This window comes from Myotis nattereri, assembly GCF_964212035.1.
Source record: "Myotis nattereri genome assembly, chromosome: X".
Classification (NCBI taxonomy): Eukaryota; Metazoa; Chordata; class Mammalia; order Chiroptera; family Vespertilionidae; genus Myotis; species Myotis nattereri.
Genome location: NC_138078.1, coordinates 26,579,005 through 26,603,131, shown reverse-complemented (window position 1 = coordinate 26,603,131; position 24,127 = coordinate 26,579,005). Strand labels below are relative to the sequence as shown.

The window sequence follows — 24,127 nt, the reverse complement described above, 5'->3', positions numbered from 1 at the left end:
CTCAATGCAGAAGTTTTTCAACTATTCACAAAACTGTATTTGTCCTCATCACTTGTTATTTTATTTCTAATGTGGAGAAATGTGATTATCAAGATTGGAATTTTATTTTTAATATTTTAATAAAACCTCATTGTATAACCTTTCTTTCTATCTTTCCTTCTCTTTGAATGGTGCATCCACCCTTTGTTTAGAACTAAACACTTTTATATTATTGCAAGCTTTTGTGCATTCAAACGTTAATAAACTAACATTTGCAATGCTAAAATTTTCTATTCATGAGTAGTATGTGCAATCTATTCATGGTTAATTCTTATTTATATCACTAGAGGCCCAGTGTGCATGAAAATTCATCCACTGGCAGGGTGTCCCTCAGCCTAGCCTGCCCCCTCTCACAGTCCGGGAGCCCTCAGGGTGGGAGGCAACCCAGAGATCAGGGGAAGGCGATGCTCCCATCACATCTCTGCTACTGTGACTGCCGGCAGCACAAGCCTCGGCCGGCCCTGGTTACCTGAGCCTCAGGCGGCCCTGGGTGGCTGTGCAGTCAACATCCGAGGCTTGCCTATGCCTTGGGCTGGCCCTGGGCTCCTGGGGGGCTTAGGGTGAGTCTGGACGCACCACACGTCTGCCACCCTCCCCGCCCCAGCAGGGCTGGAAGGACTGGGGGACTCCAGTGGGGCTGAGGGGACTGGGCACTGCCATCTTGTGGCTATGGGCACCGCCATATTTGTGATGGAGTGATGGTCAATTTGCATATTCCCTCTTTATTAGATAGGATACTCAGTTGTAAGCAATAAATGTTCCTTTTTAAACAGGAACCAAACAATGACATTGCTCCATATAGGATTTTATAATCAGTTATTTTGAATATGCAGTAATATTTCCTTCAAAATGACATTTCCTTTATGATCTTGGTGGGAGCAATGGTAAAATTACCTATTAAGGGATAACAGCACTCATTGAACAAATATTGACTCTGACCTAAATCAGATATTGGAAAATGAGGACAAGTACTACTACTTATGGGCTTTGTCTATTATAGTGAGAGTTCACTATATATTCTTAAGACTGTGGGACATAGGCTTAGACTCTAAGAAAGGTAAATTTATATTTAATAAAGTGCTTTATAGCAAGATTTCCTGTGTTGAAAAGTGCTTAGAAGAGAGTTCTGAAAATGCATATCTACAGTGAGCTTCAGAAAAGGACAGAACATGTGGATGTGTTATACTCTCAGAAGCTCTGCTTATCCATTATGTAGCAAGTTTCAGCTGAAGTGTCAATATTTGCTAATTTAGTAAGCTATAGTTGGTAAGGACTTATAAATTTTTTCTATCTTCTGACTTTATTTTATTTCACAATTGAGATTTTATTGGCTGTTTTGAGGATAAATAAGCAGACATTAAAATTTGTACACATTTGTTAACACACATACCCAAAAATGTAAAGCCAGGTAGTTGCGATTCTTTTCTAAACAGTTATTCTGGTGAATTTCCAGCTGAAACTTTGGAGGCTAATTTTCCTTAATGAAGTATCAAGTACCAATATCGTCAAATGTTGACATGCTGTTACATCAAAGTCCCACTAATTCACAATTTAATATCAAATATACTACATAACCAACCTTTCATAGCATATTGACAAGGTTACTAGAAAAACTGGACTAGCACAACAAAGATGTTACAGCTGCACAAAATTCTGACAGGGAGAGACAAAATCAAGGAGAAGTTTTATTTAGGAAACAAAAAAAAAAACATGGGAATTGAAATATTTTAAACTGTTCAAGACAGTAAATGCACGACTGACTCCAAATTGCTATTTAGTATGCTTTTGTATTATCTTATATAATAAACCCTAATATGCAAATCGACTGAATGATGCAGCGATCTGCAGAACAACCGGTTGCTGTGATGCACACTGACCACCAAGGGGCAGATGCTCAACGCAGGAGCTGCCCCCTGATGCTCAGTGCACTCCCACAGGGGGAGCACTGCTCAGCCAGAAGCCGGTCTCACACCTGGTGAGCACAGAGGTGGTGGCAGGAGCCTCTCCTGCTTCTGTGGCAGTGCTAAGGAGCAGCAAGCAGATGGGCAGTAAGAAGCAAGGGCTCACAGACTGCGAGAGGATGCAGGCTGGGCTGAGGAGGACACGCCCCTCCCAGTGAACAAATTTTGTGCACTGGGCCTCTGGTAGGATATAAAAACTACCTCATCTGTGGAATGTTAAACTGACACCCAAGACAATCAACACCTACCATATTCACTATCCCACTATTTTCTGGTTGTACCAAAAACAACAAAAACCAACAAATGAACCTCTTTAAAAAAGCATTCACACTTTTAAAAAAGGGTATGAAGTGAAATTCCCTTCTCAAAAATGTTTCTAGAGCTACTAAAAACTTGTATTAATTAATAGTCGATAAAAATATTCCTCTGAATTGTACAAAAAGGTTGATAAGGGCCATTGATAAGATACAGTATATGATATTAATCAGATTTGGCTTCTTTTTCTCCTGCTTAATCTGGGCTGGAGTCCTCGTTTTTAGTTTCTCCATTTTCTGCAGGTAGAACTTTAGGTTCCTGGTTGCCCTCTTTGGCCTTTTTTTCCACTTGCTACCCTTTCCCTTTCATTTGCACCTTTTTTCTGAACATCTATCCTTTCCTGCTGCCTTTTGGGGCTTCATTTGCACTTTTGCAGGAGCAGGTTTAGTTGACAACCTCCAGAATCTCCTTTGCCTCCTCCTTCGCTGCCTCCTTGGCAGAGCTGACTTTTCTCTTGGGCATCATAGCAGTGGGGTGGGCTCATGCCTGAGGGCCATCATCCACCCAGAGCCTTCTTGAACCTGGGCTGCCTGATATTCACTACAGTTTCTTACCTCCCTCTTCTGATTATTTTATTTTTTAATACGTTTTTATTGATTTTAGAGAGAGGGGAAGGGAGAGATAGAATCATGGATGTGAGAGAAACATGGATCGGTTGCCTTCTGTATGCCCCCTACTGGAGAACTAGCCTGCAACCTGGGCGTGTGCCCTAAGCAAAAATGGAACTCAGCGACCTTTTGGTTCATGGGACAATACTCAACCACTGAATAGCACAGGCCAGGCCTCCCTCTTTTGATTTTAAATATGCCTAGGTCTCTTTTCCCATCCGTTATATCACGAGAAACATTACATTCTTGGTCTCTCTACAAGAAAAAGGGGGTTTATAGTAAATGTTCTTTAGGTTGTTCAATTTTTACTTAGTTTGCTAATTTGTTTCTTTTCCCTCCTCCCCCTTTTGCTCTTTTCCTCCCCCTCCCCTTCTTCTCAAAAGTATATGTATATCAAACTCTGGATTTTAATAGATTTTTTAAAAAAAATTCTTTATTGTTGAAAGTATTATATATGTCCTCTTTTTTTCCCCATTGACCTCTCCCAGCCCGCCTCTGGCCCCCAGCACAGGCCTTCACCCCTCTATTGTCTGTGTCCATGGGTTATGCTTATATGCATACACACAAGTCCTTTGATTGATCTCTTACCCTGCCACAAACCTTCCCCTACTTTCCCTCTGAGGTTTGGTGATCTGTTTGATGCTTCTATGTCTCTGATCTATTTTTGTTCATCAGTTTATGTTGTTCATTATATTTGACAAATTAGTGAGGTTATGTAATACTAACCTTTCTACTACTGGCTTATTTTGCTTCGCATAATACTTTCCAGGTCTATCTATGCTGTTGCAAATGGTAAGAGTTCTTTCTTTTTTACAGCAGCAAAGTATTCCATTATATAAATGTACCATATGTTTTTTTTCTTCTGTGAAATGTATTTTTTTAATTAATAGAAGAGCATGTCTTACTAGATACACTGCCCCCAAATAAATAAAATATCAGCATCATCAAAAGCACACAAACACACAGTTTTACAGGGTACACTACAAAGTCAATTTTGATCATGTTCTTACTTGCATTTACTAAAAATGTGAGGAAGACTGTAAATCAATCTCTAAAGAATTATCTTGCATAAAGAGAAAAGTACAGCACAATTATTTCACAGAAGGTTTTGGAAAGACAACTTGAGAAGACTTTGCTTTAAAAGATATAAAGATATATCACAAATCAAGTCACATTGTCTATAACATTAAAACATGGAATTGTACTTAATCAAAAATAAAAGTAAAATAGCTGAAGAAGGCTGTATACTTTCCCCCCCACATTATACTAACTTTTATTTTTGGCAGGAATTAACAACCTTTTCCATTAGTAGGAAAATGTGCTCTGCAAACTCTCGGAGGGCACCACGGCCACCATTACACTTGCAAATATATCCGACAGCCTTCTGGGCCGTGGAACAGGCATCAGCAGGAACAGCACTTAGGCCCACTTTCTTCAGGCACTCCTCACCAGACACTTCATTTCCAAGATATGCCACTTCTTTCCAGCACAGGCCCATTTCTTGTCTCCATTCATCTACAACTGCTAGCTTGTCCTGTACATTGACTTCCATTTTGCAATCCAGTTTTAAGGAAGAGTGTCTGCTTTGAACAGGCCCTTTCTGAGATTAATCTCACCTCAATACCACGTTTCTTTAATAAACTTATGCCAATAGCATCTTTTACATCATAAGATATTATTTCTTTTCGGTCTCCTGATACATAAATGTGGCCATTGGTGAGACATCCATCAATACTGCAAACCAAAAGTTTTATCTCCTTAAACTTCTCTTTGCCAAAATAGCCATATCTTAATACTCGTTCTGCAATAGGCCAATCAATATCCACATCTATGTCCACACTGTGCTCAGCGCGCATTTCATAGTAGGCCATTTTTCCACCCTGTAAGTAACCCATCTCTATCAAATGTCTCTTAGCAAAATAAAATGAGCCATTTTCATATAACTCTCCATCCCAATCTTGTCGACGAGGTCATTTAGCTGGATTCAAATTCAGAGGTTCAGTCACTTCACAAACTCCTTTCTGAATTTCACTTCATCGAAATTGATGGCGCCTCACAACAGAGAAAACAGAATCATATCCTTCTTCTCGAATCATTTCTGAAACTTTCTGAAGGTCAGTAGGATGTAAACATGGAGAAGAAGCTTGAATATTACCTACCATGTCAACCTCATTGTGATAACTAAGAAATTCTACGATGGCATCTAATGAGGTAGAGCTGACTTTTGAAACTTCAGAACTTCTTCGATGAACTTGTGCACTAAATTGTTTGGCCACATTCTCAATTTCATCATGGTCCCTTGAAACCCACACACTTTGGAAGACTCCCGAGTCCAGAGCAGCAGGCAGGACCCCCGCCAGATGCTTAATGTTCTTCAAAGGGATGCCTTTGCTGCCGCCCAGGGCCAGAATTAAGGCCGCCAGGTGTGGGGTTTCTCCACACTCCAGCCCTGGCCGCCATGGGAGTTGCGCTGCAGCTTCTGCAGCCAACCCAGGATGGCCGCCCCCGCGGGTTGGAGACGGAGGTGGCGGCCCCCTTCTCCACTCCCATATGTTTTTAATCCACTCATCTGCTGGTGGGCACTTAGGCTGTTTCCAAATCTTAGCTATTATAAATTGTGCTGCTATGAACATAGGGGTGCATATATCCTTTCTGATTGGTGTTTCTGGTTTCTTGGGATATATTCCTATAGAAGTGGGATCACAGGGTCAAATGGGAATTCCATTTTCAGTTTTTTGAAGAAACTCCATACTGTTCTCCACAGTGGCTGCACCAGTCTGCATTCCCACCAGCAGTGCATGCAGGTTCCCTATTCTTCACATCCTTGCCAGCAGTTGCTTGATTTGTTAATGATAGCCATTCTGACAGGTGTGAAATGGTACCACATTGTCATTTTGATTTGCATCTCTCTGATGCTTAGTGCATTTTTTTTTTTCATATGCCTCTTGGCCTTCTGTGTGTCTTGGATTTTAGTGGATATTTTTCTCTCTTGTGGATTAACAATAAATGAAACTTGAGCTAAAAGAAACCAGCATAATTTTAGCATATACTTTAGTGATTTCCCCATATTATGCTTAGAAAAAAAGTCATGTATTTCATCCATCCATACAGATAGAGACAATGTGCCAACTACAAATAAATATATACATAAAGACTAATATACTAGTATAAATGTCAAGCAATTAAAAGCATTGACATTTTAAGTATGATTCTGGACATTTTATCAAAGCACAGAATATGGAGCCAGACTGCCTGGGTTTGTTTATTAGCTCTGACTGTACTAGTTGTGTTGCTTTATACAATGTACTTAACCTCTTTAAGCCTCAGATTTTCATCTATAAAGTGGGGATAACAATAGAATCTACTTTATAGAATCTTTGTGAGATTAAATAAATTAACATACAGAACAGTACCTGGATCAGGAGCTTTATATAAATGCTTTACATCATTACTAAGGAGGAAGAGAAGGTAACTGAAATACAAAAACCAGGTCACATAGAAAATTTGTTGAAAGAACAGATAATATCTAAATAAATAAAATAAAATACAGTGTGTCCCAAAAATATATATACAAACTCTAAATTTGATAGTTCAATTTTGAAAATGAAATGTATTTTAATAAACACTGCTTTTAAAATTATTCACATGTGTTCATACATTTTTTGGGGATACCCTATGCATTATAACTGTATTTGTTGCTCCTGAAAATCATGTTAGAAACAAAAAGAAGTCACAAAGAGGTAATCTTTGTTTCAGCATAGTATATGTCATATGTTAAAGGGTATTTCATATGTTAAAATATTGAAACAGAGTGCTCTGGATATAGTATGGCTGATGGCTGCCACCCCAACCTCTGTCTTTTGTCCATAACTTATTCTTTTTTTTTAAATTTATGAACCTATTCTTAAATGTAACGTGGAAAATTCTTGTATTGGAAAGGGGGATTATGAGAGGACTAAGAAATAACTACCTGATTTGGGGTAAATTTCTGAGTTCAGTGTACAGTTAGTTATGGGAAGTGTGGACATAAAAGGAACCACTTACTAAAATTGACAAGCTCAGGGGAGGCCTGCACGGTGGGCCTTACAAACTCAAAAATGGAAAGTAAACACATAGGGTGACCTGAATATAAAAATTCCTAACTAAAAGCGAGTCATGGAGTGTAGTCATGCCCTAGGCCTGTAACTTCCTGACATAGGTCAATCTTTATCCTAAGTGAGCCTGTCTGTCACATCTAAGATAACATACCCTTGAAATGTCAGAGTAATCTCCCTTTTCTGGATCCCTTATGGTACACCCACTACACTAGAGCCCAAGACCACAGAACCGCTCATTGTTATATTGTTCCCAGAATGCCATGTCTATGTTTTTTAAATGTTCATTGTTAACTACCCTGTACCAACATCAAAGAAGGAGTTATCTATCCATTTTATTCTTTATCCAATCTCAGAGATTTTCCCACTTTGCTTTCTCCTGCCTCCCTAATCTACCACTGATGAATTTCATGTAACCTCCTTATATCTCCTTTGATTGTAATGTATAAAATAAGCTCCAAAACTGCCATTCTACTGGGCACTTTCTCAATCTATTAAGATTTTGCTTCTTGGTAATTGTGGTCAACCTGGCTCAAATAACTAAAAAATTCTCTACAGGATTGGATGTTTCTTATGTCAACAGAAGTATAAGCTTCATTCTCTGTACTTTTGTGCTTTTGACAGTCGAGGCTGTTTGAAACTTTTTAAAACTCACAATACCGTGACATGTTATAGTATGCTTTTAAGGAAATCATACTAGGGCTAGTAAAGATCCTATATTCTAAGTCCCCTGAGTGGCCTCTGCTGCCCAGACCCCTCACCTTCACTCCTGAGGCCCCTCAAATCTCTCTATACCAAGAAACTGCCCAGCAGATCACCTTGAAGATGCTGCTACAAAATGAAGTCTGTTCTTTATTTGTCTAATCTGATTTGTCAGCCATTAAAGATATTGAAGATATTAAATAGCCTCTACTTTCCCATAAGCTTCTTGTTTCTTCTTTGTGGCACTTACCAAAAGATAAGTATTTGTTCAGTGCCAAAAGGGCTTGATTCTATTCTGTTTGATTCATTACTGTAAAACCAGAACCAACAAGAAATTCCAGCACAAAGAAGTATACTTAGTAGGTGTTGAATTAATGAATGAGTGAATAAATTAATATATATCTTCTAAGTACAGATGACCACTTTTTGAATAATTTGCTATATGTCTAAAATCTGGCTTGAAAATATCAACAAATTTGAATACATAAAAAATATTTAGTGTTGGGACACTTAATAAACACCATGACCAGCCTTAAGATATTAATATTTGCATTTTATTGGCATTAAAATTTATGTAATTTTCATCATAATAAATGAAAAATATGTAAAACATATTTTAATGTCATCATAATGGATGAGACAATCTCTGCAAATTGGTAATGCACTATTTAAATTACTAATTAGATTTCAATAAGCATTTAATAGAATATCAATGATCTTAAGTCTGTGTAATAAGTGATTGGAAGCCTTATGAAATATGACGTTTTAATATCAAAGAATCTGAATAACAAAAATAATTTAGGAAGTATAAGATTTTAAGGAATCTGCTAAAAAGACATTCAAACTTTAAGAACATTAAGCTCATGTTAAAAAGTGAAGTCTACTTATCTAACACATACATGAGTACTTGATTAATAATATATAATAATTTTATACATATATAAAATTACAGAAACCTAAGGAAAATTATAACTTCAGGGAGAAGGAGTAATAGAAGAAATAATTTGCTTTGGAAATATACTGGTGATAGAAATTCTAGAGGCTGTATGGGTTTGTGACTTTAGCATCAGACCTGAATTTAAATCTCAATTCTACTACTGGCAAGTTGGGAGACTTAGGAAAATTCTAAACACTTTCTAAACCTGTCTGCTTGCCTTTCTTTTTTTTTTTTTCAATATTTCTCTTTCTCTTATCATTTTTTCTTCCTCTTCCTTCTTCTGGATCTCTCTCTCTCTCTCTCTCTCTCTCTCTCTCTCTCTCTCTCTCTCTCTCTCTCTTTTATTGGCCCACACATAGATTTTGTCATTGAGAACCCTGAATGTCTTTTTTTATAAATGCAGTGCATTTTAGCAGTATCAATACCAGATAATTTCAATGTTTAATCATGCATAAGACCTATTTCCCTATAGGGTGATATATGTTCCATGCAAAAGGCTGGTAAACATGAGGACAAATATAGTAAAGACTGAATTTATTGCACAGAGAAACATTTTACTCATCAACTCCCATTGATGTCTCTTCTGTTTTTGAGATAATCTAGTTGAGAAAATGTATTGATCAGATTCAACATTTCTTAATGTGTCCCACTCACTTCAACATCTTTCTAGATTGGTAGACATGTTTTGTTTTTCTCTGCCAGCCTCTCTTATTGCATATATCCTAGGAGTAGACTAAGCCTAAGTCTAAGTCTAATAACAAATTGATAAGACTTTTAAGGAAAATATATATGAAGACAGTTTATCCTAGTTCACTCTCTTTTTCAATAATTATAATTTTTGTTGTTGTAAATACCATCAGGCAACACAAGAGCATTCAAGTATTTGTATTTTAGACTTTATGTGAGAAAATATAAAATATTTATGTTTCATGCCTACCTATTGGATCTGCAATAGGTAATAATGGAACATCCAAAATTGACCTTTTATGGGCTGGCATTACAGTATTTGAAGGAAAAGCTGTGAAATAATGAACAAAAATACTGTAATTTTCAAGGTAATGTAAGAAAGTATTCTGGGATTTAACAACAAAGATTTCCATATCCTTCATTTAAAAGGTTATCATATTTTCTGTTGAAAATCTTCCCTGATAACAATCATGGTAGTACTCTTTGTATATGAGGAGAGTTTTAGTTCATAAAATGCATATTTTTCATTTTGTTATTCTAAACTTATGGCCAATCTACTTTCACCTCTGCTCAATTATCATCATCATTTTCAACTTTTGACTACTTCACTGTGTCTTTATCATTTTCAAGATGCAGGTTACTGCCAATGACCCACTGGTTTTTCCCACAAGCAGTAGAGTACAGAATAGAGAAGCAGGATAAGTACAAGGAGCCAGGGCTGAAGCCAAGGTAAAAATGATGAGAGATATATCTGCACTGAAGATTTTTAGTAAAGATTAAATTAGGTGGTATTTGTAAACCTACAGATACTAAGTAAACATTACAGTAATCTTCTATACTAGTATGATAGTGAAATATCTATAATAATAAAAGCATAATGTGCTAATTAGACCAGACTTCCTTCCAGATGACCTTCTGGATGAAGCCAGGGCTGCGAGGGAAGTCTTCTTTTTCGGTGCCAGACAGAAGCCGGTGCCAGCAGTCAGGGGAAGGAATGCCTACCCTTGCATGAATTTTGTGCATCGGGCCTCTAGTATCTCAATAAATGACACCTAATCTTCTCTAACTTCAATTTTTGATTCTTAGATATAGTCACATTATTTTTCTATATCTAACTCAGTAAATGGTTTCCCACTTCTTTTTTCAATCTTTTTTAAAATATATTTTTTATTGATTTCAGAGAGTAAAGGAGAGGGCGACAAAGATAGAAACATCAATGATGAGAAAGAATCATCAATTGGCTGCCCCTGACATGCCCCCCACTGGGAATTGAGTCTACAACCCAGGCATGTGCCCTGACTGGTAAATGAACTGTGACTTCCTGGTTCATAGGTTGATATTCAATCACTGAGCCATGCTGATTGGGAGAGGATCCTTCATTTTTACTGCTGCATTGCCATTATATGCATGGCAAAGTTCAGGATCTGAAGGAGGGGCCAATGCAAAAATGGAAATACTATATAAGAAATATGAATTTAGAAGGCATTGGGGGGCCAGGTGAAGACCTCTTTCGTGAAGAGGCACACTGAGTTCTGGCCTAGACCGCTTTTATTTACTGGAATACACATTTGCCCTTTAGCAGATCAAAGGTAAAGTTTGGTAAACAATGTAAGGATTATCAGGTCAGGACATTGTCTCAAGCCATTGCACCCACAACAGGACAGTTATGTGCTGATTTTCAGCCCTGCTGAATACCAAAGTCCATTGGCCTTCCAATGTTTCTTTTTGCACTTTTATGCTAACTGCTGTTTGCTTTAGCCTCCTGCACTGCATAGTATTCCATAGTGTAAATGTACCACGGCTTTTTTATCCACTCATCTACTGATGGGCACTTAGGCTGTTTTCAGATCTTAGATACTACAAATTGCACTGCTATGAACACAGGGGTGTATACATTCTTTCTGATTGGTGTTTAAGGTTTCTTAGGATATATTCCTAGAAGTGGGATTACTGGGCCAAATGGAAGTTCCATATTTAATTGTTTGAGGAAACTCCATACTATTTTTCCACAGTGGCTACACCAGTCTTCATTCCCACCAGCACTGTACTAGGGTTCCTTTTTCTCCACATCCTTTCCAACACTTGTCATTTGTTCATTTGTTGATGGTAGCCATTCTGACAGATGTCAGGTGATACCTCAATGTAATTTTTAATTTGCATCTCTCTCATTATCAGTGACTTTAAGAATTTTTTTTATATTTCTCTTGGCCATCTGTATATCCATTTTGGAGAAGTGTCTGTTTCGGTCCATTGCCCATTTTATAATTGCATTATTTGTCATTATTTTGCTAGGTTGTATGAGTTCCTTATATATTTGGGATATTAACCCTATATCAGATGTATAATTGCCAAATACATTCTCTCCTACAGTGGATTCCCTTTTCATTTTGCTGATGGTTTCTTTTGCTGTGCAGAAGATTTTTATTTTGATATAGTTCCATTTGTTTATTGTCTCCTTAGTTTCCTTTGTCTAGGAGATGTATCAGTATATATAATGTTATGAAAGTTGTTTGAGATATTGTTGCCTGTCTTTTTTCTAGGATTTTTATGGTTTCACATCTTGGAGATTTTTGTTTTTTTTTTTTTCATTTTGAATTTATTCTTGTGTATGGTGGTCTAGTTTCATTTTTTTTGCATGTATTTGTCCAATTTTCCCAACACCATTTATTGAAGAGACTGTCTTTAGTCCATTGTATGCTCTTGCCTCCTTTGTCAAATATGAATTGACAGTAATGGCTTGAGTCAATTTCTGGGTCCTCTGTTCTGTTACATTGATCTATATGCCTGTTCTTGTGCCAGTATCAAGCAGTTTTTTGTTTTTTTTATGTGCTATGGTTTTAGCATTTTATATATTTTTTAATTTTGTTTTATTGCTTAAAGTATTACAAAGAGTATTACATATGTCTCCTTCCCCCTCCCCCTCCCTTGACTTTCCCCTGGCCTCCCCTACCCCACAGTGTCTTGTGTCCATTGGTTATGCTTATATGCATACATACAAGTCCTTCGGTTGACCTCTTACCCTTCCTGCCCCTCCCGCAACCCTCCCTGGACTTCCCACTGTAGTTTGACAGTCTGTTCGATGCTGCTCTGCCTCTGTATCTATTTTAGTTTGTCAGTTTATAATGGTCTTTATTATCTATAAACTAGAGGCTCGGTGCATGAAATTCATGCACTGGGGGTGGGGAGGCCTCAGCCCGGCCTATGTCCTCTTGCAGTCTGGGAGCCCTCGGGGGATGTCTAGGGAGCGGGCCTAAGCCGTCAGTCAGACATCCTTAGCATTGCCGTGGAGGTGGGAGAGGCTCCCACCGTGAGCATGGCTTTTGGCTGAGCGGTGCTCCCCTGTGGGAGCGCACTGACCACCAGGGAGCAGCTCCTGCATTGAGCGTCTAACCGCTGGTGGTCAGTGCATGTCATAGCAACTGGTTGTTCCGCTGTTTGGTCGATTTGCATATTAGCCTTTTATTATATAGGATGAGTGAGAGCATGTGGTATTTTTTTTCTATTGACTGGCTTATTTGACTTAGCATAATGTTCTCCAGTTCCATGCATGAGGTTGCAAATGGTAAGAATTCCTTCTTTTTTTACAACAGCATAATATTCCATAGTGTAGATGTACCACAGTTTTCTAATCCATTTATCTGCTGATGGTCACTTAGGCTGTTTCCAAATCTTAGCTATGGTAAATTGTGCTGCTATGAACATAGGGATGCATATATCCTTTCTGATTGGTATTTCTGGTTTCTTGGGATATATTCCTAGAAGTGGGATCACTGGGTCAAATAGGAGTTCCATTTTTAACTTTTTGAGGAAACTCCATTCTGTCTTCCATAATGGCTGCACCAGTCTGCTTTCCCACCAACAGTGCACAAGGGTTTCTTTTTCTCCGCATCCTCTCCAGCACTTGTTGTTTGTTGATTTATTGATGATAGCCATTCTGACGGGTGTAAGATAGTACCTCATTGTTGTTTTGATTTGCATCTCTTGGATGATTACTAACACTGAACATGTTTTCATATGTCTCTTGGCTTTCTGAATGTCCTCTTTTGAAAAGTGTCTATTTAGATCCTTTGTCCATTTTTTGATTGGATTGTTTATCTTCCTTTTGTTAAGTTGGATGACTTCCCTATAAATGTTGGAGATTAAACCCTTATCGGTAATAACATTGGCAAATATGTACTCCCATGCAGTGGGCTTTCTTGTTGTTTTGTTGATGGTTTCTTTTGTTGTGCAGAAGCTTTTTATTTTGATGTAGTCCCATTTGTTTATTTTCTCTTTAGTTTCCAATGCCCTAGGAGCTGTATGGGTGAAGAAATTGTTTCAGCATATATCTGAGATTTTGTTACCTTTGGATCCCTCTAGTATTTTTATGGTTTCCTGTCCTACATTTAAGTCTTTTATCTGTTATGAGTTTATTTTTGTGTATGGTGTAAGTTGGTAGTCTAGTTTCATTTTTTTGCATGTATCTGTTCAATTTTCCCACCACCATTTATTGAAGAGACTATCTTGACTCCATTGTATATTCTTGCCTCCTTTGTCAAATATTAATTGAGCATATTGGTTCAGGTCGATTTCTGGGTTCTCTATTCTATTCCATTGATCTATCTGTCTGTACTTGTGCCAATACCAGGCAGTTTTGAGAACCGTGGCTTTGTAATACAGCTTGATATCTGGTATTGAGATCCCACCTGCTTTGTTCTTCTTTCTCAGGATCCCTGCAGCTATTGAGGGTCTTTTTCTATTCCAGATGAATTTTTGGAGAGTTCATTCTAGGTCTGTGAAATATGCCATTGATAATTTAATGGGGAGTGCGTTGAATTTATAGATTGCTTTGGGTAGTATGGACATTTTAATGATGTTGATTCTACCAATCCATGAACATGGTATGTTCTTCCATCTGTTTATGTCTTCCTCTATCTCTTTTTTCAACATCCTGTAGTTTTCTGAGTAGAGGTCTTTTACCTCTTTAGTTAAGTTTATTCCTAGGTATCTAAATTGTTTTGGTGTGATGGTAAATGGGATTGCTTTTTTAGTCTCTCTTTCTGTAAGTTCACTATTGGTGTATAGAAATGCCATAAATTTCTTGGCATTAATTTTGTACCCTGCTACATTGCCTAATTCATTTATTAATCCTAATAATTTTTGATGGAGTCTTTAGGGTTTTCTATGTATAGTATCATGTCATCTGCGAATAATGACAATTTTACTTATTCTTTTCCAATTTGGATACCTTTTATTTCTTCTTCCTGTCTGATTGCATTGGCTAGCACTTCCAGTACTATGTTGAACAGGAGTGGTGAAAGCGGGCATTCCTGTTCTTAAGGGAAATGGTTTCAGTTTTTGCCCATTGAGTATGATGTTGGGTGTAGGTTTATCATATAAGTCTTTTATTATGTTGAGCTATGATCCTTCTATTCCCACTTTGCTGAGCATTTTTATCAGAAAAGTGTTGGACTTTGTCAAATGCCTTTTCTGCATCAATTGATATGATTATGTGATTTTTGTCTCTCAATTTGTTTATGTGATGTATCACGTTTATTGATTTGCGGATATTGTACCAGCCTGGCATCCCTGGAATAAATCCCACCTGGTCATGGTGTATTATCTTTCTAATGTAATGCTGGATCCAGTGTGCTAGAATTTTGTTGAGGATTTTAGCATCTATGTTCATCAGGAATATTGGCCTATAATTCTCTTTCACTGTGTTGCCTTTATCTCATTTTGGGATTAGGGTAATGCTGGCTTCATAAAAAGAGCTTAGAAGGGTGCTTTCCTCTTGAATCTTTTGGAATAGTATGAGGATTGGTTTTAGTTCTTCTGTGACTATTCCATAGAACTCCCCTGTGAAGCCATCTGGTCCAGGGCCTTTGTTTGCTGGAAGCATTTTGATTACTGTTTCAATTTCATCAGTAGTTATTGGCCTATTCAGGTTTTTTGGTTCTTCCTGATTGAGTTTTGGAAGATTGTATTTTTCTAGGAATGTGTCCATTTCATCAAGGTTGTCCAGTTTGTTGGAGTAGAGGTGTTCATAGTATTTTTTTATAATTTTTTGTATATCATGCCGAAACCGGTTTGGCTCAGTGGATAGAGCGTCAGCCTGCGGACTGAAAGGTCCCAGGTTCAATTCCGGTCAAGGGCATGTACCTGGGTTGCGGGCACATCCCCAGTGGGACATGTGCAGGAGGCAGCTGATCGATGTTTCTTGCTCATCGATGTTTCTAACTCTCTATCTCTCTCCCTTCCTCTTTGTAAAAAATCAATAAATATATTTAAAAAAATAATTTTTTGTATATCAGTGGGATCAGTTGTTACTTCACCTCTTTCATTTCTGATTTTGTTTATTTGGGTCCTCTCTCTTTGTTTCTTGGTGAGCCTGGCTAGAGGTTCATCAATCTTGTTTATCCTGTCAAAGAACTAGCTCTTGGTTTCATTCATCTTTTGTGTTTGTTGTTTTTTTTTTTGTATTTTTTTTTTTTTGGACTCTATGTCATTTATTTCTGCTCTGATCCTTATTATCTCCTTCCTTCTGGATACTGTGGGCTTTTCTTGTTGCTCTCTTTCTAATTCTTTAAATTGCAGGGTTAGGCCGAAACCGGTTTGGCTCAGTGGATAGAGCGTCGGCCTGCGGACTGAAAGGTCCCAGGTTCGATTCCGGTCAAGGGCATGTACCTGGCTTGCGGGCATATCCCCGGTAGGAGATGTGCAGGAGGCAGCTGATCGATGTTTCTCTCTCATCGATGTTTCTAACTCTCTAACTCTCTCCCTTCCTCTCTGTAAAAAATCAATAACATATATTTAAAAAAAAATTGCAGGGTTAGGTAATTTATTACCAATTTTTCTTGTTTTTTGAAGTAGGCCTGTAGAGCTATGAACTTCCCTCTCAGACTGCTTTCATTGTATCCCATAGATTTTGGATTGTTGTATTTTCATTATCATTTGTTGCCAGGATGCTTTTTATTTCTTCTTTGATCTCTTTGGTAACCCAATCCTTGTTTAATGGCATGCTATTTAGCCTCCAAATGTTTGCTTTTTTACATTGTTTTTATTGTAGTTGATTTCTAGTTTTATGCTACTGTGATCTGAGAAGATGTTAGATTTCTATCCTCTTGAATTTGAAGAGACTTTGCCTATGTCCTAATATGTGATCTATTTTTGAAAATGTCCTGTGTGCACTGGAGAAGAATTCTGATGTGGCGTGAAATATTCTGAAGATGTCAATTAAGTCCATCTGATCTATTGAGTCATTTAGGATTGCTGTTTCCTTGCTGATTTTTTGTTTAGAGGATTTATCCAGTGGTGTTAGTGGGGTATTAAAGTCCCCTACTATGACTATTGTGGGGCGCTGTTTCTCTCTTCTCCATGTCCCGCATGGAAAAGGAAACAGTCCATTTGCTGAGTGGAGGAGCTGGGGATTAAGAAATTAAAGAAAGACCAAGACGCAGAAATAGATTTTAAGCTGGGGCCAGGTGGGCGCCATCCTCTCTGATGGAGAGGCGGCAAAAAGCAGGCTGAGCCACACAGCAGGTTTATTTTAAAGGCCTAGATTTACATATCTAGTTCCGCCCCTGCCTGATTAACATGTCCAGCCTTATTGGGGAAGCATGTTCCCAGGGCGTGGCTCTGCCTATGCTCTGAGTTCAGTTGACAATAATTATAAGAAAATGCCTAGGTGCCTCCCAGGCAGCCCTCTACAACTATATTGCTATCAGTCTCTCCCTTGATATCTTCCAGAAATTGTTTTATGTATTTGGGTGCTCCTGTATTGGGTACATATATGTTTACCAGAGTTATATTTTGATGGATTGCTCCCTATAGTATTATGTAGTGGCCTTCTTTATCTCTTGTTATGGCCTTTACTTTAAGGTCTATTTTGTCAGATATAAGTATTAAAACCCCAGCTTTATTCTCATTTCCATTTGCCAAAAAAAAAATTTTTTTCGTCCCTTCACTATCAGTCTGTGTGAATCCTTTTTTCTGATGTGGGTCTCTCGCAGATAGCAAATATATGGGTCATGTTTTCTTATCCATTCAGCTACCTTATGTCTTTTGGTTGGGGCATTTAATCCATTTACGTTTAATGTTATTATTGATAAGTACTTGTTTGTCAACATTTTTATTCTTAATATTTGTGTTTCTTCTTGCCTTTCTGTTTCTTCTTTTTACAGCAGTCCCTTTAGCATTTCTTACATTACTGGCTTGGTGGTAATAAACTCCCTTAGCCTTTTTTTGTCTGTGACGCTCCTGATTCCACCTTCAATATTGAATGATAGCCTTGCTGGGTATAGTATTTTGGGATTCAGTGCCTTGGTTTGAATCACTTTGTATATTTCATTCCATTCCCTTCTGGCCTGGTGTGTTTCTGTTGATAAATCTGTCGATATTCTAATGGGAGATGCCTTGTATGTAAATTTCTGTCTCTCTCTGGAAGCTTTTAAGATCCGTGATTTGTTGTTGATGTTTGCCAATTTAATTATGATGTGTCTTGGTGTTGGTCTTTTTGGGTTCATCTTGTTTGGGACTCTATGTGCTTCTTGGATTTGTGTAGTTTTTTTCTTGCCAATATTGGGGAAGTTTCCTGTCATTATTTCTCCGAACAGGTTTTCTATTCCTTGCTTCTCTTTCTCTCCTTCTGGTAGGGATGTTGTTTCATTTGTGTTGTACCAAAGCTCTCTTAGGCTCTCCTCTTGCTTTTTAAATTTTCTTCCCATTTGCTGCTGTGTTTGTGTGTTTTTTCCTACCTTGTCTTCTAGTTTGCTGATGCAGTCCTCAGCCTCTTCTAGTCTACTGTTAAAGCCTTCCATTGTGTTCTTTATTGCAGCTATGTCATTCTTCATTTCCTCTTGGTTAATTTTCATATTGGTGACATTCTCATTCAGCTCCTTATAATTCTCCTTGAGTTGTGTGTATTTGTCATTGAGTTGCATGTATTTGTCATCCAGCCATTTGAGCATTCTTATAACCATTACTCTGAATTCTTTCTCTGAGAAGTTACTTGCCTCGGTTTCATTTAACTCCCTCTCTGGTGAATCCTCTTTTTCTTTTCTTTGGGGATTGCTTTTTTTGTCTCCCTATGTTTTGCTCTAACGTTTTAATTGTTTCTGTGTCCTATATCTGATTGCTTTGCTACCCAGGTTCTTTTGAGGATGGTGCTGCTGGTGTGATCTCTTGGGTCTCCTGAGCTTGGTAATCTAGCATAGCTCCCTACTTGAGCTATTTGGGTTTTCTTGATGTAGGCCTGCAAGTTGGAAAGGTGCAACTGCGGTGTTCAGATATCAGTCAGGGAGGGGGATGTCCCAATTTTTGCTGCCTTGAGTCCTTGGTTGAAATCGCACATGCCCAGCAGGGGCTCATGGAGGTACCCAGGAGCTGTCTGTCAGGGTGATGGGGTTCAGGAGGCCTGCACACTGGAAATGCATGACTGTGGTGTCCAGAGTTCTGTAGCTGTAGGGTGGGAAGACTCAGTTTTTGCTGCTGTGCCTATGGTTGGATACACACACTCCTAGTGGCATCTTACAGTTGGCACCCACAGTGTGCTTGCCAGGGTGGTGCCCTGACACACTCTGAAGGGCCTTGCTTGAAGCCAAGCAATCGAGATGTCTGTGGGCAGGTACCCAGGACAAGGGTATTCAGAATTTCTACTGTTGGGGCAGTGCACCCTTGTTTGGATAAGGGCAAGCCTGTGGAGCAGTGGTCTCAGTAGGCCTGCACACTGGAAAAGCATGACTGTAGTGTCCAGAGTTCTGCAGTTGTGGAGTGAAAAGACTCAGTTTTTGCTCCTGTGACTATGGATGGATACACACGCTCCCAGTGGCAGCTCAAAGGGGTACCTGTGGTGCATTTGTGGACGGAGCTCCAATGTACTCTGAGGGGCCCTGGCACTGAAGTTGTGTGATAGTGTCTGTGGGAAGTTATTCAGGAAGAGTCAATCCAGGATTTCTGCTGCATGGCAGTGCACCCCATTTGCACAATATCGCACTCAGCGAGGGCTTGCAGTGGCTCCCAGGCGCTGCCTCTGGGGTGATGGGCTCCAAAGGCTTGCACGCTGGAAAAACGTGAATGTGGTGTCCGGAGGTTTGCCTGCTGGAAATGCGCGTCTGTGGTGGCATTTGTGGTTTGTGGCGCAGAGCTCTGATGCACCCTGAGGGGCCTGGCGCTGAAGTTGTGTGACAGTGTCTATTGGCAGTTATTCAGGAAGAGTGAATTCAGAATTTTTACTGTGGACTAGTGCATCCCTGTTTTCACAATATCGCACAAAGCAGGGGCTTGCAGTGGCTCTCAGGGACTGCCTATGGGGTGGTGGGGTCCAAAGGCTTGCACACTGGAAAAACGCGAATGTTGTGTCCGAAAGTCTGCCACTGGGGAGGGGGAAGCTGCACTTACTGCTGCAGGAGTGGTGCTCCTTTGGAGGTGGAGGTCCTAGGGTCTGTGAGTCTGCCGGTGTGGCTGCAGGATTTTGGCTGGAGTGGCTGCTGGGTCACAAGCAGTGTCTTAGGGCTATCTGGGTGGTGGTGTTGATAAGTTCCTAGACGAGGCCACTCTCCCCTTCAAGATGGTGTGTGTTCCTTGCCCGAGTCCCGCAGCCCCGGGAGTGTCCACGGCGATGGTAGGTGCTCCCTGTCCAGGAGAGTCTGGTCTGCCAGCCTCTGCTACTCCTGTCGGATTTAACTGTCCCTCACTCACTCACACACACACCACATGCATCCACACACTCTCCCTTCACCCTCTCACTCACATCCTCTCCTTCACCTCCATCCTGCCAGCTGCCACCTTCCTGTCTCCTCTTACCTACCTAATTTAAATAGGTTCGCTCAATAATTCCTTATTCTGATTGAATTAAATCTTTGGTGTTACCTATTTCTAATTTATCTTAGTTTTTTGTTCTGTCTTTTAAAAATATATCTCCAGGTTCTGTCTACAAGAAAAATCTTGATCATAGATTATAGTTAATTTAAAAATTTAAAGAATATGTTCCCTCTTCTTTTCCTCTGTAAAAAAGAAGATATATATAGAAGTATAACTGCAATTGTTACTTAAGTTACTATTTCATCATTTGATCATCGTCGACATATTGTAATCTTTCTTACCTCATATAGTGAGTTAATTAGTTTATAAAACATTATAAACTTGAAAAATTCAAGCAGGTTTAATGTAATTTTAATGGATGAAAAAGGATTTTATAATTTCGAGTACTAAGTGATCCTCTGTAGCGAGCATCTCCTGTTACATGTCTATTCCAATGTAATGGAGAACATCCATATTATATAATGAGCCAAAAGATGTTGTCTGTGTATTGTTTATTTCGTCTCCATAGGCTGAGATTCATTAGCTCAAAAGCCCAATGGAGCCTTACTCAATTATTTCCACATTACAATTATTATTTTTTAAAATTGAGATATAATTAACATATAATGGTGTATAAATTTAAGGTGTACAGCATGTTGGTTTGATACATTTATATATTGCAATCTAAACAAGCAGATTTTCAACCTTTTGGAGCCTGCAAGAAACCACACCCAACAACTGCCAGCCACAGGTAGGATAAGCCTTGTGGTTAAAAGATCAATTAGAGCTTTCTGACCCAGAGACTTTCTGCAGTGCTGTTGAGTGACATCCTTTAGATATTTAAGTACCATTTCTGAGTCCCCTCTCCTCTGCAAGTTCTTGTGCTCACTTCCCCCTTTGAGCAGGGACAGTACCAGTAGCCTCTACCATTAGGAAAGTTCTCAACGTTCCTAATGCCACGACCCTTTAATACAGTTCCTCATGTTGTGGTGACCCCCAACCATAAAATTATTTTTGTTGCTACTTCATAACTGTAATTTTGCTACTGTTATGAATCATAATGTAAATATCTGATATGCAGGATGTATTCTTGCGACCAACAGGTTGAGAACCGCTGCCGGGTTTCTTGCTATGAGGAACTTCCTCTGAATGCAAACGTGTCCAAGCATTTTCCCCATAAAGTGTGTGTGTGCTACTGTCACCTTGTAGTCATACGTTTTTCCTTGATCAGCCCCAAAAGCTCTTGAATGCAAGAATACTTTTTTTTTTGTTTTGTTTTTGTCAGTCCACACCTGAGGATATTTTCCCATTAATTTTTAGAGAGAGTGGAAGGAAGTGGGAGAGACACACACAGAGAGAAGCATCAATGTGAGAGATGCTTGGTTTGATACATTTACATATTGCAATCTAAACAATTTGTCTTTCCTCAACACACTGGTTGGTTTTCTCTTGCGTGCGCCCTGACCAGAGCCAGGAATCGAGCCTGCAACCAAGGTACATTCCCTTGATTCGAATCCGAATCCAGGACCCTTCAGTCTGGGGGCCAATGCACTATCCACTGGGCCAAGCTGACTAGGGTATTGGTTTTATGATAATATTCAATGCAGAGCATGCTTACTACAGAGACAATACTTTTTCTTTCCATTTTTTAGATGGGACAAGGTAAGTAGATTGTATTATATTTACTGTGATTTGAAAGAAGATTGAAAATAGTTAAGTATAAATTCTTTAATTTAATCAAATTTTCTCCTTTTCTCCCATCATTGTAATATGTCCTGCTTTCCTTTTATTCTCTCACTTCATGAAATTTGTCTTCTGTGTGAATCTTCTGCCAAGACCCATGGGGTAGCCATAGATGAAAAATATACAATTCATGTTCTTAAATTTTCAGTATGTCATTTGAAAATATCATTTACATGAGATATATGAGTCATATTTTCATTTATATCATTTACAATAGATATAATGATTCTAAATAAGTTATTTTATTTTATTTGAAACGCGGGTTTTACAAATGCTTGAAGTTTTTATTATTGCATAAATATCTACCAAGCACAGGAAAAATGCCCATGTACTCATTATTTTTGTTAATCCTCACCTGAGGATATTTTTCCATTGATTTTTAGAGAGATTGAAGGGAGGGGGAGAGACAGAGAGAGAGAAACATCAATCTGAGATAGGCACATCGTGGTTGCCTCCCACATGCACCCCAGCCGGGGCAAGGGATTGAGCCTACAACTGAGGTACGTGCTCTTGACTGGAATCTCATATACTCAATTTTTAAAGAAAAACAATTTTGGAAATTGAAGAGATGTTAAAAATTTACATTATTTCAGAAGAAAAACAGGACAAAATGAAAAAAGTCCCACAAATAAATTATCTTAAACTATAAGTCAATTTTGTTTAATTCTACACTTAGGTTAATTTGCATTTTAAGATGTTACAATATATACATATATATGTGCACACTGGCATTTGATTTTATAAGTTGAAAACTTCTGCTACCTCCTGAAATTTAGATTCATCTTTAGCAACACTTATCGAGTATCTCCCATGTGCCAAGCAGAATTCTAAAAAGCAGCTTAGGACAAGAATTGTTTCAAATATTCTCCAAAGAAAACAAGAGAGAGTGACATCAATATCATGGGAGTATAAGACTTCCTTTGTATTTGTCTTTCCTCAACAAAAAAACTTCTGCATCCATCTACAGACAAAAGTGTCTTTGTGGGAGTTGTGAGGTCTAGCACCATATGACAAGGAACCTGAGAGGAGGCTAACACATTTGTGTTTTAGGTAATAGGCAGGCAGACCTCAGTCACAGTTGTGGAATCTGAAATGGCCCTTGAACTGGTTCCAGCCTCTCTTAGGCATCGTTGAGGAGCCCCTGAAATATACTTCAAGACAAGCACCCATGCATAAGAGAACCTTAGTGGAAGTACAGGTTTCTACAGAAGAAGTCCCAGTTTGAATGCATTGGAGTGGGTACGAAGAACAGTTTGACTTGACCTGAAAGTGGCACAGCTTATGGCCATGAGAGATCTTCTCAGCCCGTGACTTCTACTGCAAGAGAAAGGAATAGTGTGAGAGTGAGCAGCTGGCTTCCCCAGTGGTATGGGATAATGACAAATGAGCTAATTTCTCTCTCACCTTATCCAGAGTACTAAATTGTGACTTACATAAGTAGAACATGGAAAGAGGCTGGGAGGGCAACAGATAGGACTCTTGGAGGGCATTTAAGGTATGCATCACAAACTCTATCAAGGAGCCCACTAATAAGCAGCTAGAAAGGTCTCACAGATTCTCTCCAGCTGGCCCACAGGTATCCCCCAGTACTCTGTGTGCCTCAACCACATACTACTCATCTTGTGACTTGCTCCCTATGCATGCTCCTCATGGTGGTGACAAAAGCAAGCTTTGGCAGTTGGTATAGAACAGATGCAGAAAGCAGGCTCAAATCTGCAGGCTACAGAGAGACCATTAATATGAGCTTTAGTTCCACATTTCAGAACACAAAAGAAAGGCTATCAGAACTTGGCCTGGTGCCTTGCAGGATCCAAAGAAAACATATAAGCCTAGAATTTTGCCACAAGACGGGAAGAGAAGCATGGAGTCTGTGTACCCATAGAAGTACCTATAAAGCCTCAGAATCTCTTGCAGGACTGACAGAAGTTATCTTTCTCCCAAAGACATGTCATAAAAACTTGAGGAGCTAAATGTTATTCATATACAGAGAACTTCAAGGATCATGAAAAATCAAGAAAACATGACATCATCAAAAGGTCACAATAATCTATCAGTAACTGAACTCAAAGACATGGACATCTGTGATTTAATCAATAAAGAATTCAAAACAGCTGTTTTAAGGAAACTTGATGAGCTTCAAGTAAACAGAAATGTAACTCAAGGAAATAAATAAACCAACAAAGTGAGAGGTAAAGCAAAGAGATAAAAATATTATAAAAGAACCAAACAAATTCTGGAACTGAAAAATACAATTAAAAATCT

General features: G+C 38.8%; 1 pseudogene across 1 annotated transcript; it reads right to left on the bottom strand.

Moving 5' to 3' along the window:
- Positions 1 to 4,127: 4,127 nt before the first annotated feature.
- LOC308512139 (N-acylneuraminate cytidylyltransferase-like) lies at positions 4,128 to 5,019 on the bottom strand (annotated as a pseudogene). The gene has a single exon. The product of its transcript is annotated as an N-acylneuraminate cytidylyltransferase-like (transcript).
- Positions 5,020 to 24,127: the final 19,108 nt, after the last annotated feature.